This window comes from Furipterus horrens, unplaced genomic scaffold (genome assembly GCF_987537825.1).
Source record: "Furipterus horrens unplaced genomic scaffold, mFurHor1.1.pri manual_scaffold_3, whole genome shotgun sequence".
NCBI lineage: Eukaryota > Metazoa > Chordata > Mammalia > Chiroptera > Furipteridae > Furipterus > Furipterus horrens.
This window is the reverse complement of record NW_028327173.1, coordinates 74741866-74759374: the sequence shown is the minus strand read 5'-3', so window position 1 is coordinate 74759374 and position 17509 is coordinate 74741866. Positions and strand designations below refer to the sequence as shown.

The window sequence follows — 17509 nt, the reverse complement described above, 5'->3', positions numbered from 1 at the left end:
CAGACATCCTCTTCTTTCAGGAGATGAGGCTCAACTAGAAAACCAGATAACTAAAAGTACAGCAAAATTTGGGCAATGCAGTTGGCTAGCAGGCTCAGTGCAGGTCTTTACTGTCTCCTCACCTTCCCCACTTGACTATGGTAGGGTAGGACTAAGAGTAGAATTTCTCAAGTGGCTTCCCTGAGGCTTGGCAAGCTTTATCTAGACGATTCCATGTGGAGGTTCTGTGGCTTGTAACTCTCTAGTGCACAGTCCTCTCTTTTTGGTAGTGATAATTGTAAAGAGAGAAGTGGACATGCATGCTGATTCATAGGCTATCTTCAGGATCTCAACAACATTTTTCTGCTCAATATCTTGGAAATCCACATTATTCACAGCTAGGACTTATTACCCTTCCTGCAGTCCTGCTTAATGTGCATCAGTCAGGAATCACCTTGTAGATGAAGATGGCTCTCTGGGAGGCCTATTCTTCTAGGATGTTAAATCCCAACTGAGCTCCAGAGGGTTTCTTCAGTGTGATGATTTGGGGCAAAAACTGGGTCAACTCATTGTTGTAGTCTGGGTGGTACACCTTCTCATGAGGAGGAATCTTTGCTGGAGGATTCTCATAGGCAGGCACATAAAGCACTGGGTAGTCATCATAAGGAACCCAGCTGTTCATCTCTGGCAAGGTCCCACCAGCACATCTCAGCCAGCTCAGATTCTGCTCACTACCAATTCAGACCAGGGACTGGAAATTCTATGTATGTCTAAAGCTAAAGTGAGTATTGAAGCAGATCATTGGATCTTTTTTATTTTCTTAAATCCATTCAGCCTTCTATATATTTTGATTGAAGAATTTAATCCATTTACAGCTAACATAATTATTGATAGGTAAAATCTTACTATTACAATTTTATTGTTCTCTGTTTTAAAGATACATTACTCCTTTGAATCTTGCTGTCTTTTGTAACAGTATGCATGATCTTTTTGTGTAATTATTACATGTTCTTCCTTTGTGGTTAAAATGTTGCTTACATAAAGTATCCTTTATTTGCGATATCCTGTATTATGCTAATGACAACTTATCTTTGATAGAATTTCTAAACTTTTATTAGTCTACTCTACTCACAGTTTAGGTTATTGATGTTACAATTAAAATATTTTTATATTGTGTACCCAAAAACAAATTATTGTAGTTTTGGTTATTATTAAAACTTTTGTAACTTCTAAACTAGAACTTTAAGTGAATTGCATACCTCTATTACAATATTAGAAAATCTAACCTTGACTATATATTTACTCTGACCAGTAAATTTTATACTTACAGCTATGATCTTATAATGTTAATTAGCAATCTTCCATTTCTACTTTAAGAACTTTATTGTTTTCTGTAAAGAAGGTATAGTGGTAATAAACTCCCTTAGCTTTTGTTTGTCCAAAGAGTCTTTATCTTGCCTTCTTTCTGAAGGGCAGCTTTCCTACTTTCAAAATACTCTCTTTGTCTTTGAGTTTTGCCAATGTAATTATAATATGTCTTTGTGTAGCCCTTTTTGAGTTTAACATATTGTGGAACTTTAAGCCTCATGAATCTGGATGTCCATTATTCTCTCCATTTGGGAAGTTTTCAGCAACTATTGCTTTTAATATATGAGATCTGTCTAGAAAAAGTCCAACCACTGGTAATGAAAATTGTTTGCACGACCTTGATGTAACCTGGCAGCCAAGGAGAGTGGACTGGAATGCACATGCATGAACAATGAGAACTTCACTGTACTAGTCAGTGGGGGTAGTAGACACCATTGAGTGAGCAGGTGTACTGTGTGGCCATTGTATTCAAAATGACTGAGTGAGTAGAGCAGCAAAGCTGCACCAAATTTTGTGTTAAGCTTGAACATTCTTCTGTGGAAACTATTCAGATGTTTCAGAAGGCTGCAGCTATGGGCAGCTGGTGATTGGCAGCTTCATCACAACAACACGCCTGCTCGGGCAGAATTATATAAAAAATTCCATGGCCAGATGGCTTTTCCAAGTTGGCTCTACAGAAGGGCAGAGCTGCTGGCCAGGTTCTCTGCTTAAGTGCAGCTGGGCTACACAACTTCCTGGGTATTCTGTCCAGGTTTCCTGGTTGGTCAGGACTGAGAGTAGGAATACTGTAAATTAGACCCCCTGTCTGTGTGGCAAGGCAGATCAGGCTTCAAGACCAGCAAGGCTCATTATGTGAGTCCTCAAATCAGACAGAAGTGTGTGCTGAGTTACCTGGCCAGAAAGGGCCACTGTCCTGGCTCTGAAGATGGGTAGCACTGCCCACTTAGTGCTGCTGGGCTACAGAACTTCTGAGGTCCTCTGGCAAGGCTTCTTGTCAGGCTGAGCTGGGGTTGCATTCAACAGTAGGTGGGTCTCTGAAGTAATCTCCCTGCCCAGGGTGGAGGGTATCAGAATGAGACCTAAGGCCAACAAAACTTGCCATTTGGGGTCCCAAATCAGGCAACACTACATCAAGTTCCGCATCCAGATAGGACTCTCATTTTGGCTCTGAAGGTGGGAAAAGCTGCTGGTTGGGATTTCTACTTGGATGCTTCTGTGAGAAAGAACTAAGTTTGCCAAGATTCAAGTGCTGGTTGCTGGATCCAAGCCCTGCCCCTCTTCTCCATCACAATCTGACCTCCAGTAGTCAGCCCAACACAATCTCCCCACAATCTTTGTGAGATAAGATCTAAATGAGCTTCCTGGGAAGTGACACACAATGCTGAGGGAGCTTGATGTCCACCTTGGGCTCTCTGTTTCCCCATGGGGAAAGCATAGGCCCAAGAGGGCCCTCCCCTTGTGATGCTGTGTCATTATAGTGATGATGCTGTCAGAGCATAGTCATTCTTATTACGTTCTAATGCAGTCTTTCTTTGTCTTTGTGATCCAGGGAGGTGCTTCAGCTTCATTCATGTGTTCCAGGGTTTTCACAATGGTGTCTTATCTGTGAATAATTGTTAGTTGGTATTTTGTGAGGGAGACTGAAATCAGAAAGGACTTATGTTGCCATCTTGATGTCACTAGAACTTTGTTAGTTTCTAAAGATAAAATAAATGTAGGATTAAGGTTGGTATTGAAGAGAGAAATTCAAAGACAGCTACTCAAAAGAAAAGACAAAATGAAAAGAAAAAATTCATTTTTTAAAAAGAGTCTATTTAATAATCTTAAAGTTATAAAGGAGATTTTGTAATAATAAATTTATTTTTTAATATTCTCATAAAAAGTAAGAGAGTTTAGACAAGAGATCCAGAATCAGTGCCTTTCAATTATAGAATTAATACATTTCAATGATCTCTAAAAGATACCAGAAAACGTTCTATCACATTTTTATTTTAGTTTGTAAAACTTTATTATTTTCCCTTAGATCCTGTACACAGGGAAGAAGATCTTAAAACTTTAGCATGCATACACTTTATCTAATTCAGAACACTGGTTTCTAGAAACTCATTTTAGATTTTAGCACATGCACACAGAGAGACATACACACACCGACTGGTTTTCTCAAGATTGGGAGTATTCTGATAGAACCTTAGCTTCTCTCCCTGACATGAAAAATTGCCTACTAGCATGTTTGACTATCTTTTGCTCCTCTGTAACTATTTCAATTAATAAAGAAACACATATCTTTTCTTCTGAGTTTATTTCTATTCAGGGTTTTTAAGCCTTTGTATATTGTACTTGATGTCATTGATCTTTTTATTACTTCTAGACAGAGTTTAAGGGTCTAGCCAATAACTGGCCCCAAAATTCCTCTTGTCACAGAAATTAAACACAGACATAGATACACAGCACAAATGCACAAACACACACACACATGCAGAGGCAAGCATGTTGAGCTTACTTGCAAGAGCTTAGGTCTCCAAGTCATCTAGCCCTCAGGAGCCCTGTCTCTGCCGAGTGCTTCCCTGGCTGTCTTCCTGTACCATGGTCAAATGGCACACACTCTCAGCAGAGGAGTGAAACACATGGAAATCTGCCACATCATGTCAGACCCAAACATCTAAGAATATTGCTAGGGAAAATAAACAAAACTTATCCTTTTCGCTTCTGTTCCCTTTCTATTAAAATCTAAAGCACTTGCTATATTATGAGAGAGGGTAATTGAGGGATGGCTTTTTATAGTCTCTGGGAGAGTAAGATCAACCCAGTGAGGAAAGAGAATCAATACTAGATTAGACCTGTTACCTTGTTTAAACCAAAGGGGATTGTCTAGTTGACCAGACTCATCTCAGCTCTAATGTTTACTCATAAGGAATATGGAATTTAATTATATGGAAAATCAAATCCAGGCAGGTTACTTACCCAGTGTCTACATTGCTCTACCAACTGAGATGAAATTCGGTGCTTGATGTCTTAGCATTGACTTATCCTTCAACTCTTTCTTCCCGTGGTTTACACTGTGTAAAATTTTGAACTCAAGATGGCTTTCCTCCCATTACCTAATATGTTTTGCGTCTATCAATAAATGTTTAAAGATTAAAAGTTCCTTTTAAAATAATCAAGTACAATCAGATCTTGATGAAAAACTAAATAGAAAATATCAAATATCTCTGAACAACATATAACCTTTTGAATTTCCAGTAATTTTAATTACTATTGTTATTTCTTCTATGGATAAGGGATTCCCACCCAGTAGTCACCAAATGAGCTTCCACCCCAAGTCTCCTGAGACAACTTGGGAGGAATGATGATGCTTAGGAGACAACTCACAATCACTTATTGATTTCTGGGAAATATGGCAAATATGATTGCATCACAGATGTAATTTCTAAATATTGTTTGTCATTGCAGTGGGTATTTAAAAAAAGCTAATTTATTATAGGGTTGAGAAACATAACTTTTTTAAATAATGAGAAAAATTATATCTGCATATATAGGTAAACAGTATTAGAATGGCCTTGTAAATGACTTGTTTATCAGCCTGGATCAATACTGACTGATTAGGTGACTAAGGAACTGTCCCAATTCCAAGAATTTACTAGAAAAGGAATATAAAGGAAAATATATTGATGGTAACTGTTTTGTATTTCAAATCGATGAAATAACAATTAAGGACTTAAAAGTATATGTTTCAAATTAAGGCTGTCTAGACCTCAGTATTGAAACATTTAAAATATATCCACCAAGTCCTTGAGAGTATTTGGATATATTTGGACATACTTTACTTGCGGCAGGATGTGTGTCACAAAAAATAATCATCTTTCACTTTAAAAATAGAAACATACCGATGCATAAATGTATTGCTTATAATGTATCAGTCTGCAGGGTATTATTTTGCTCATAACAGGAAATGGCAGAAGTAGGTAACTATATTCTGGTATAAAATGGAACTGAACGATCTTTGGCAATTACAATGCATAGACTATACTGGTCCCAGTGCAGGAAGCATAACAATTTGCATATTTTAATTTAGAGGTTAGGGACCCCTGTCAAAGTAACAGCTTGGACCAGGTCAGCAAGGAAAAATCGAGAAGAGAGAAATAATTGAAAAGGCAGTTCCCAACAAAATGAAATTTGTCTCGTTGTCACTTAAGGTTGTCTTCTTGTTTTTCTGAGGGAGCAAGGTCAGCTTACAAATGAAGGGAGAGTAGGGCATGGTAGATCACTAAGGACGAAAGGATAATTTTTTTTAAATAACAGTGGCAATTGCAATATATATTTATGAAGGAGAAGAAAAAGAATGCATACAGCTTTCCAGTTAAGAGTCAGCAGGTGTTCTTTGAGTAGAAATATTGCAGACACATCCATGGCAGATCTTAACTTTGTCCTCAAAGACAAGCAGGTTCCAGAGGAGATGAAGTGCTTAATGAACTAATTTAGTGTGACGTATTGATATTGAAACCTGAAGGCAGAAAAGGATTTGCAACAAAATTAAGGTATGTCTCTCTTGAAACAGTTCCTCCATTTCTTTCTCTGGGGGCCGATATAAGAGCTTTATGAGAAAGTAGCCCATTTTCTTTCTCTCTCCAAGTTTATGCCAAAACATAGATGCCAATGTAAAGTTCAACATCTGCAATCACATGAAAATCTCATTGGAAAATAGTCCAGAGGAAAGGCAAGTTATAAAATGTTGCTTTGGTTATGCTTTAGAGAGGTTTTAATCTCTCCAATGACATGTGTTTTCAGTTAAAACGTACATTAGTTTAAAAAAAATAAAAAGCATTAGGGCACCATCCGTGAAGAGATAGGCCTGGGAAATGTTAGTTTTAGATAGAAGCACTGGAGGACAGCTAGAGCTATTATCAGAGCATAAAAACAGCAGCCAGATTTCAACTCTGAGTGGGGATAAACACTGTCACAAGTTCTGGGTATATTAAAAATCCTTGCTTGAGAAAATTAAGATAAGTATTTCATGCTCATGGTTATAGTTTTATAATTTACACAAAAAGAAAGGATACACACAGAAAAGCCATCTTCTGTTGCTGACAAAGTATTTTCTGTGCTAATGCATTAGAGGGAAGCCCACTCACCATGAAGGCTTGCTTTGTCAGTGATTTTTAATAAGTGGAACATAGCAGGTCCAAATGTGCAGATAGGCAGGTAGGGAACACGAAATCTATAAGGGCTCTCCTCTTCCCTAATGAGTTGAGAATCAAGGGTATACCACAAGTCACTAGGTGAAGAATCAAAATACAGTACTAGCTCCCTAGATGGGCAATGTTCAATGATCAATTAGGAACTTCAAATTTTTGGTGTTTTCATCCTGAGAAAACACATTGCTTTGCAGTTTTCATGCAACTACATACATACATAGTGTGTTATTTTTTAAGTGTTTTGCAAATTTAAGTTTTTCTTATTAATTGTCAGATATGAATGGACATCATTGGCTTCTAGATTCTTTCAAACTCATTTGCTCAGTCATTTCCTCTAAAGTTAAATCCCAAACACCTATGCTTCCTCTTTGGTCTTAACTGGATAAACGATGTTTTCACCAGCTTATACACCTGGCCAGGCCATATCAAGTGGAGGAATGGACTTGTCCTCACAAATATATTTTCAGTATGAAGAACCATTGCTCCAGAAACAGTACCAAATTTCTGTCACCCTAAATTCACTGTGATTTTTCCCCTCTGGAAAATAATATGAAAATGTATTAGTTACAAAACATATCTAATAATGAGGTCATGTGAAACTTATATAGCTTCTGCTAAGAAGCTGCTAAGTGGCAATTTTGGAAAGCAAGTTTATAGAATATACTTGGCAATGCTGAGCATTTCCATTAAGAAAAAAGAAAGATAGAAAGACCATGCAACGCTTGCTATGAAAAGATATTATGTTTTCTCCAGAGAAGTAACACTTCCTCCTTTGTTCTGAAGGTTCTCTAATAACTTTAAAGCATTTCTGCAGATTACTTTACCTAAAATTATTAAAACTCGCAAAAGTATCCATGAAGTAATAAAGTGGAAACTATTAGTATGCCATTCAAACATCTATAGAAACAGTAGTCTTAAGAAAATATGACCAATCTAAAACCTCCTAAAAAAAGTAAATAACCTGACAGATCCAGAAATAGAATCTAAGATGGTGACTCTAAACATTGGACAACACTTCTCTGCAGAATTATTATTGTTAGTAGCCTCTGCACATAAACAACCTCCTGCTCCTTGAGGATAGATGAGATCATGCTAACAAGCCACCCATTCTTTCCATAAGAAATACTACAGTTATGGCCAATGAGCTAAGTCTTAGATTGTTCATGTGCCATAGCTAACACACACATATACACACACACTCTCTCTCTCTCTCTCTCTCTCTCTTTCTCTCTCTCATTGTAAGTTCAGATTATTTTTATTTGTTTTCTTGAAGTAAGCTTTAGTTGACATTTTAATTTTAAGCTTTAGCCCCACAGTTTTTGCCTAAATTTCATACTCTGCCCCTTTCTATTCCTACTTGTCCTTTCCTCCTTATATCAAATAATGAAGAACTAGATTGTCATAGGATGGGTTTTTAAAAGATTTTGTAATTTAGCTATTGTCACTTCCATAAAGGTTATCATTCAACTAGCATGTATTATAGACATGAAATAGAATTTGGAAGGTTGAAAGCCATTCATATCTGACCATGCAAAAGATATCTGATAATTTAAAGTTATATCAGGATTATATTTGGTCTTAAAAATACTTGAAAAACAGAATAGTTTTAAGCAAATAAATACTTGCAAATAGCTTCTCAATATCATATAGGTAGTTGGTGCAATTTATATGTGCCTTTTCCTGCTATAGTGCTTTTGAGAAATGAAAATGGAAAAAATAATATTGATTCTTAAAAGACCAGCTGAAGTTATAGTTAAAAGGCCCTTTGTTCATATATATCATTTAAAGACTGTTGGAACACACTGGGTTTTAAGTCAGACTGGTACATGAGGGCAAAAGCTATTACCAGCTTCATCTTTAAATATGAAAGAGGATATTCTGGCTACATTGTTGGCAATCATCAGTTCCTGAATCACCCTCTGCAATCTTTCCATTACAATGCTCATAAAAACAGAAAAAGAGATGCAGTTTCGGCAACAATGGAAACTAGAAATATTGGGCAAAAATGTGTCAGGCAAAAGCTGAAGAGTTAACTAAGGAAACTTAGCTTGAAGGTAGAATGGTAATGCCACTTGGGTTAATGAGTTAGGGGATTTCCATCCATATAGACTCCTAGAGGCAAAATCCACCTTTCTGTTTTGTGAAAGCTTCTCAATACAGAATCCAAACACATTGTTCCATCTTTTGGCGCCACTGCAATCTTTTATGCATCTCTCTGTCCAATATTTCTCAGGAATGGAGCACTACTGAGTCCAACATGGATGTGGAAACCCTTTAAATCCAGATGTTGGAATGTGTATTTCACCATTTGGGGGTTTTTGCCATATGAAAAATACAGACAACTTTAGGCTATACAGCATAAAATAAGATTATGATGAGATGATCAGGCCAAAAGATCATGGGATTGTTCCTTAGGCCAAAAGATCTTTTCTAAATTAAAGACAACACAGAAACAGAAAGTTGACTGGGGTTCTAAACATAAATATCTTCCACATCTTCAGATCTGGAAGGATGATTCCAACTGGACTCAGATAAAATTCATTAATATCAACAAAGAATAACATATTCCTTTTCAAAATAAGTATCGAATGAAGTGATTCGGCTTTACAAAACACAGAAAGTATAGCACCAGAGAAGGAGAGGAAGAACATATTTTGAAAATATTTCTAATAAAATACAAAAGCTTGTACATTACTGTCTTTACCTTATGCTCTAAAAATTTAGAAAAACAAGGTTCATGGACAAAAAGAAAATTGTTAAATTATCAGTAGTAAAATAGATTGAAGTAAAGAATGAATTGAAGAGACAGAAATTAGAATGGTTATTAAGGAGGGTTGGGGTGGGAGGAATTGAGGAGTTGTCTAATGGGTACAAGGTTTTAGTTTTACAAAATGAAAACTTTTAGAGATTGAATGGTTACACAATGTATGTACTTAACACTACTAAATTGTACAGTTAAAATTGGTTAAAATGGTACATTTTATGTTATTTGTCTTTTATCACAATTAAATTTCTTAAAGAATCATAATCAAATATAAAAAAATAATTGAATTGCATGAGCAGTAAGCTAAATGTTGGGTTGGAAAAAAAGTTCATTTGTTTTTTTCTGTAAGATGGCTCTAGTAGCACTTAGTTGTCTTTAACTTCATTCAAAACAATTTTGTTAGATTGTATTATGACAGCTGTCATATCATCCTGCATTTAAAAATAAAACCTATCAAAATTGGTGAATATTTTGTGTAGCCATTTTAATATTAAAGGTGGAACATTTTCAGCATATTATGCTTTATTATTTCAAGAAAGGTAAAAATGCAACTGAAATGCAAAAACAGTGTATGGAGAAGGTGCTGTGAATGTGTCAAAAGCGATTTGCGAAGTTTTGTGCTGGAGATTTCTCACTGGATGATGCTCCACAGTCAAGTAGACAGTTGAAGTTAATAGCAATCAAATCTAGACATTCACTGAGAACAATCAACATTATACCACGCAGGAGAGAGCTCAAAATATCCAAATCAATGAAGTTATTGGTGAAAATGAAAAAGCTGTTTTGTATTTTATAGGAAAAACTAAACAGACTTTTTGGGCAACCCAATATATCAGAGATTAAGAAACTTGCTATGTAGCTCATTGAATAAAAACATGAGCTTTGGATTAAAAAATGCCTAATTATATATCCTGATTCCACTATTTCCCAACTATTTTGTCCTGAAAAAGTTATTTCATCTCTGAAAGCCTTATTTTCACCTTTAGGATGGATAATAATAATACATTTGTCATAGGTTTTCTGGTAAAAACTCATTGAGATAATACATTAAAGTCATTAGATGGTGTTTGGCATATTATTTATTAAGTGTTCAGTAAGTATTAATTATTATCAATGTATTAAAAAACTAAAATTTAGACTTCCAGCCAAGATAAAGCTTAAACAGACACGCTGCATCTCCCTCCACAATAAGAAGGAATACAACTTACTCAAAACTAAAAACAACCAGAAGTTCCAGAAAATCAAGTGCCTGGAAGTCTAACAAACAAATATATAAAGAAGAAATACTCATCCAGACAGGTAGGAGGGGTGGAGCCAGGGTGGAGAGGACATGGTGTGGTGGCGGCAGCAGTGGCAGCAGTGGCAGCAATGGCAGGCCAGCAGAAAGTGCAGTCACACGTTTTAAAAAGTTGGGAGGGACATCTGGGGAGAGCTCCCAGCACCAGATCAGACTGCGCAGCTACAGTTCCAGTGCCAGTGAAAATAAAGCCTCATTGCTTCTGACTGTGCAAACAAGTGGGGGTTAGGGTGGAGGAAGAAACTGCTGGTATTGCAGTAGAATCTGCTTGTTTAAAGGGCCCCCAAGGTCCTGGAACATACGCAGACCCACCCACTGTGGGAATGACAGCCAGGGCAACAGCTAGAAAGGTGCCAGTCCTGTGCAGAAGTGGAAGAAGTGCCTGGAAACGGGATGAATGCAAGCGCCATTGTTCCCTCTCAGACCTCTTCCCCACATACAGTACCACAACGTGGTGAAACAGATCGCCCATACTGATGAATACCTAAGGCTCCACCCCTTAGAGCATAACACGTGTGACAGCTCTACCTAAGAGACAAGCCAAACAAACACAGGAGCCTGTCAAGATGAGGAGACAGAAAGGTATTGCCCAAAAGAGGGAACGGATCAAGGTTCCAGTGGGGGAACTAAGTGATGAGGAAATAGCCAACCTAACAGATGTAGAGTTCAAAACACTGGTGATAAAGATGCTCACAGGCTTGACAGATATGCTTAAATATGGCAAATGCACAAAGGAAGAAGTGAAGGCTATGCTAAATGAAATGAAGGAGAATCCAAACAAAATCAATGGTGAAGGGAAGGAAACTGGTGTTCAAATCAATGATATGAAACATAGGGAAGAAAAACTCAGTCAACCAGTACAGAATGAGGAAACAAGAATTCATAAAAATGAGGAGAGGCTTAGGAACCTCTGGGACAACTTTAGACGTGCCAACATCCGAATCATAGGGGTGCCAGAAGGAGAAGAGGAAGAGCATGAAATTGAAAGCTTACGTAAAAAAATAATGAAGGAAAACTTCCTAAATTTGGCAAAGGAAATAGACATACAAGTCCAGGAAGCACAGAGTCCCAAACAATCTAGACCAAAGGAGGAGCACACCAAGACACATCATAATTATGATAAAATGCCAAAGTTTCAAGATGAAGAGAGAATCTTAAAAACAGCAAGAGAAAAGAAGAAAGTTACCTACAAAAGGGTTCCTATAAGACTATCAGTTGATTTCTCAAAAGAAACTTTGAAGGCAAGAAGGGACTGGCAAGAAGTATTCAATGTGATGAAAAGTAAGGACCTAAAACCAAGATTACTCTATCCATCAAAGCTATCATTTAGAATGGAAGGGCAGATGAAGTGCTTCCCAGACAAGGTGAAGATAAAGGAGTTCATCATCACCAAGCCATTATTATATGAAATGTCAAAGGGACTTACTTAAGAAAAAGAAGATCAAAATTATGAACATTATAATGATAATGAACTCGCAACTATCAACAACTGAATCTAAAAAATAAAAACAAAAATCCAACAAAACAAACCAGAATAGGAGCAGAATCATAAGTATATGGGGATGATTTGGAGGGTAAGCAGCTGGGTGGGGGAAAGGGGAGAAATGGGAAAATGGCATAGGAATTAAGAAGCATAATTGATTGGTACAAAAGAGACAGGGAGAAGTTAAGAATAACATAAGAAAGGGTTAAGCCAAAGAACTCATATGCACAACCCATAGACATGAACTAAAGACTGTGAGATTGCTAGAGGGAAGGGGGTTACTGGGTGGAGGGGAGCAAAGGGAAAAAAATTTGGGACTTTGTAACAACATAATCAATAAAATATACTTAAAAAACTAAAATTTAATCACAAAACTAAAATTATTATTAATAGATTTACTAAAGAGCTATATTGGCATTACAAAAATGAGCTCTTAATAAAATGTAAAAACTTGAGTGTTTGTCTTAGGATGCAGAAAAATATATATAAGGACATAGAAACAATGAGAGAAAAGTTGGTCAGTATGAGGGTCAGACAAAAATCTTTAAGGTATACTTAATTGGTGGCATAATAAATGAAAGTAAGAAACAAATTATAATATAAACCAAACTTACTAAGCTAAATATTTTGGCATGCAGAACAAATTATGTACCAGACCAGTAAATGGAGCAAAACCAATTAGACATATGTTCATATATATTTATTTTCTTTTCCATATATTTGTAGTTTCAACTTTTTAAAGTAATCCCCTCAATTCATCCAAGCAAAATATTAAAAAAAAAAAGAGTCACAACAAAGCATACAACAAAAGCCAGAATTGTTTCACAATTATCTTCAATAACACATAAGTATAAAAACCATTCAAGTGACATTAGGCCTCATAATCTCAATTGCCATCAGAAGTTAGACAGGTAATGCAAAGAGTGAAGCAGTGCAAGTGCGTGCAGCAGTGAATTGAAGACTGCAGGTTCAGACAAAAGGCAGAGAAACTGCCACTCAATTTTAGTTCTGCATTTCTATGTGAGAATGCTACTCCAGGGCTTCCAACTATTCTCGCTTTTTGACAAAAGCCAGAAATATAAATTTGTATGTGAAATTTACATATTTTTAATGCCATCGACAAATTCACATTTTCTGTTAATACTCTATAGACCAAGAAAAACACATCAGCAGGCAATATATTCTCTCAACTAATCCCTGGTTCCCAGTTTATACAGAACAGAGAGGTAACCTAAATGAAAAAGTTTCATTTCTAGCCAAGATTTTGTTCATGTGAAAGAGAAGAATATATTTTTATATATTGATCACTTATTTGTTATATTTCATATATTATACATCCTTTTCCATCAGTTTTAAACTTATTTCTTAATATGTACACAGTAGATTAGATAACTTTCAGGCAGCTTATAGTTATTTCTTCTTTTTAAAAATCTAATCATGCCATCTCTGTCTTTTCACAGGGTTTTAGACCATTCGTATTTAATGCTATTTGTTTTCTATTTGTCCCATCTGTTTTGTTCCTTTTTTTCTTTTTTCTGCCTTCTTCTTATTTGAGTATTTTTTAATGAATGCTTATTATTTCTTTTGTTGGCACATTAACTATGACTCTTTATTGTGTTATTTTAGTGCTTACTTTAGAATTTAAATTACATGTATTTAACATATCACAATTTACCTTCAAGTGATAATATACAAAATCATGTATACTATTAAAAACTTAAAATGAAGTTTTTCATTTCTTTCCTCCCAGCCTTTGTGCTATTGTAATTACATATTTTGCTTGGACATTATATAAAGCATATTATACATTGTGAGTAATTTTTCTTTAAGGGGAAGATCCTCATTTAAAGTTATTTAAATAATTTTCTTAGAAAGCTTTAGGTGAATATATAATTATCATTCCCAATGCTCATCATTACTTTCAGGTTTTGTATGTTTGGAAAGACTTATTCAATCTTTGTGTTTGAAACATATTGTTAGAAGGTAAATAACTTTATGTTGACAGTGTTTCATTTAATACTTCTGGTATGCATTCATTTTAATGAGAAATCTGCTGTCACACTTATCTTTTTTTCTTTTATATGAAATCTTTTTCCCCACTCCTTTCTGCTTTAAGATTTTCTTTATATCTGATTTTAAGCAATTTATGATGTAACTTTGTAAAGTCTTTTTTCATGTCACTTGCACTGAGGTCTATTGATATTCTCGGAATTATGGGTAGAATTTTCAGCAATTTCAAAAACACCTATTTTTCAACTATTCTGCCTGTGGCCCTTATTTCCTGTCTTCCAAGGACTTCATGTGTATATTTGTTCCAGAGCTCACATAAGTCCAAATTTTTCAGCCTTTTATCTCATCTTCTTCTTTTATTTTAGGTGGTTTCTATTGATATGTCTTTAATTTCACTAATCTTTTCTTCTGTACTTTTAATCAGCCATGAATCCCATCTAGTGAATTTCTCATCTCAAATATTTTAGTTTTTATCAGTACAAGTTCAACTGAGATTTTAAAAAAATTGTTTGTGTGTTTTAACATGTTCAATCTCTCCTCTAGTTTCTTGAACATATGAAATACAGACATAGTAACTTTAAAAAATATCCTATATAGCATTGAGTGCCTGGCATCAGGCAAAACTGGGAGACAAGGACCTCATTCCCTGGGTAATCCTTCCTCCCCTAGCATGTTGCTGGTGATGATGTTGAGAACCCCTGACCTTTCGTTTCACTAGTATAGCTCTGGCACTCTTCATATATTATTTTTGCTCCATTATTTTTCTCTCAATATAGGACTCAGTCATATTACTCTCCTTCTAGGACTGAGTTTTTTTTCCTGTGAAAGGCCAGATAGTGAATACTTTATGTTTTTCAAGTAATTTGATGTGTCAAACTCCTCAGCTCTGCCAGTGTTGTAAAGAAGCAGCCATAGACAGAGAGTGTATAAATGAATAGACATGGCTTATGGTAAATATATCTTCTCATGCTAATGTTTCTTTTATCAGTAGATAACATCCTTCTTGCCATTAAATTATGTTTGTCAGGTAATAAGATTACTATGTCAGTTCTTTTTTGGTTCATATTTGCTTGATACATCTTACTTTTTTTCCTTATATACAACATATTGTTGGATCTTTTCTTAAAAATGCACTACTAGCATCTCCACCTTTTTAACATATGTTTAACTCACTTTTATAGGTAATATAATTGCTAGATAAATTTAACTACTATTATACTGGTACATATTTTTCATGTGAACTTCATAGTTTTTTTTTTTCCCATTTGCACTTTCTATTTGATAGGTTGTAATTTGTTCTGCTGATTAAAATTTACACATGGCACTTATTATTTATTATTTCATTATTATGCCTGTGTCCTTCCCCAAAGATCCATAATCATAATTATTTTCTTATAACAGATTTTAATTTGTATCATGTATATACATATACATGCATAAAGGTACATATATATGTTTCAAATATGTTCTATATATTTTTCTTCTAGTAGCACAAGTAATAAATGCAACTTTCTGGCAAGGACATTTTCCTTGACAAGACAAATATATTAATTTACTCTTATTCCTCAGTTCTCTACCTCATCAAACTGAATCATGTTGATTTTAGTTCTGGGTTATTATAGATTTACTTTATTTGTTCTAGTTTCTCTGTCTCTGTCTCTCTGTCTCTGTCTCTCTCTCTCACACACACACATACACACACACACACACACATCCCCCTCCTCAGTGTTTGTCCACAGTAACTGTTACTGTGGTAGGCAGACAGAGATCAGAGCAAAGACGATGGGTCGCGTACAGAAGGTCACACAGGCAAAAAGCCTCAGGTGCTTAACATTGGACAAAACTGGGAAAACAAGGACTTCACCCCCAGGATAACTTTTCCTACCCTAGTATATTGCTAGTCACATGGTTTATAACCCTGACCTTTCATATTGTTGGTCATGTGGTTCAGATCCTCTCTTGATCTTTCTTTCCCTGGCATGTCACTAGTCATGTGGTAGACCCTATTCAAGGGAGAACAAGGAGCCAAAGGGTGGCCTCATTCAATTCCCATGCAGACCCTTGCAAGACTGCTCCCTATTTCAGTTCCAGCTCCATGGTGGCCTCAGCACCAGCTGCACTGAGTAATGACCTCCTGCCCTGGTACCAACATATCAGTGAAAAGCATGACCCTGAGGACACACACCTGGAAAGCTGGTGAATATTTATTGGGAGCCTCTGCTGAGACCTCCAGATAAATATCCTTAAGACTGAGGACCCAGTGAGGTTCTCTCCAGGGAGCACATTTGTGCCTTTCCCCACTTCCTTCCCCAGACATGTTTTTCTTGCCTCTCTCCTTCTCCTGGGCGGCGGGGGCCCTTCTTTTGCCTCTGTGGCTTACTTCTTGGGCCTGTTTCTTCTATAGCTCACTTCTACGTCTGTGACTTTCTAAATAAACTTTTTCTTATAGTTTGAGTCTTTACCCTGAATTCATTCTTAGCTAGAACTCAAGTACCGATGCTTTACAACTGAGGTTTAGTCTGACTCCACACCTGGTGCTGTTTTGCCACTGTCAACATTGCAACAATATTTGATTTTCTTTCTTAAAATGTCTCATCCATCAGCTTCTGGATTTATTTTTTTCTAATTTTATTTTATTCTCTAAAGTGGTTTTTAATTGGGGGATTTGTTCCTTCCTTTGCTTTCTATACATCAGCATTCGGGATTTCTTTTTACTGCTGACATTGTTAAATTTAATTATACTTTCTAGGTGTGGGTTTTTCAATACCAATCTTATTGGGCACTCAGAGGGCCTTTTAAATTCAAGATCTTTCACTTTTTAATTCTGAGAAAAAATCTTAAGATTTTTGTACATAATATTCCCATTTGGAACTTCGTTATGGCTTTTAATTCTTCTTTTATATGGCCAATATCTTCTAATATATCTATATCTATCATACTATTTTAATTCTTAATTCATCAGTTCCAATTTTTTGCTTAAGCTGGTATACACTGTGGAGTTCATGCGTTCTTTTAGGTATTTGTAGGCCTTGGCATCTAGTTATTTTTGTGTGTTTGTGTTTTCCTGGTACATTCAATAGGTTCTCTGAATAGAAAGATGGTCCTGAATTTCTGGAAATGTGTTCTGGACAAGGGCCAAAGGCCAGGCTTCAGTCTCTGTAAAATCTGGTAAATTATAAATAGAGGAGGGATTAAGCCCTTGGGTAGATAGTCCCAGGCACACACAGAACCTTTGTGGATTCCAGACAGTTAACTGTCACTCCCTCAGGAGCTTCATCTGGTCAATGATTTATGTCTCATTTTTAATGGTAACACAGCAATGGGAGGAGACAGTCTCCTGAGGCTGATATCCATCAGCTAATGAATATTGAGGGTTGGAAGGAGAAGAGTGAATGCTTTGAGGGCAGCGGACAGTC

General features: G+C 36.1%; 1 pseudogene; it reads right to left on the bottom strand.

Annotated features, from left to right (window-relative positions):
• Window positions 1–241: 241 nt before the first annotated feature.
• On the bottom strand, window positions 242–712 carry LOC150015326 (PDZ domain-containing protein 11 pseudogene; annotated as a pseudogene).
• Window positions 713–17509: the final 16797 nt, after the last annotated feature.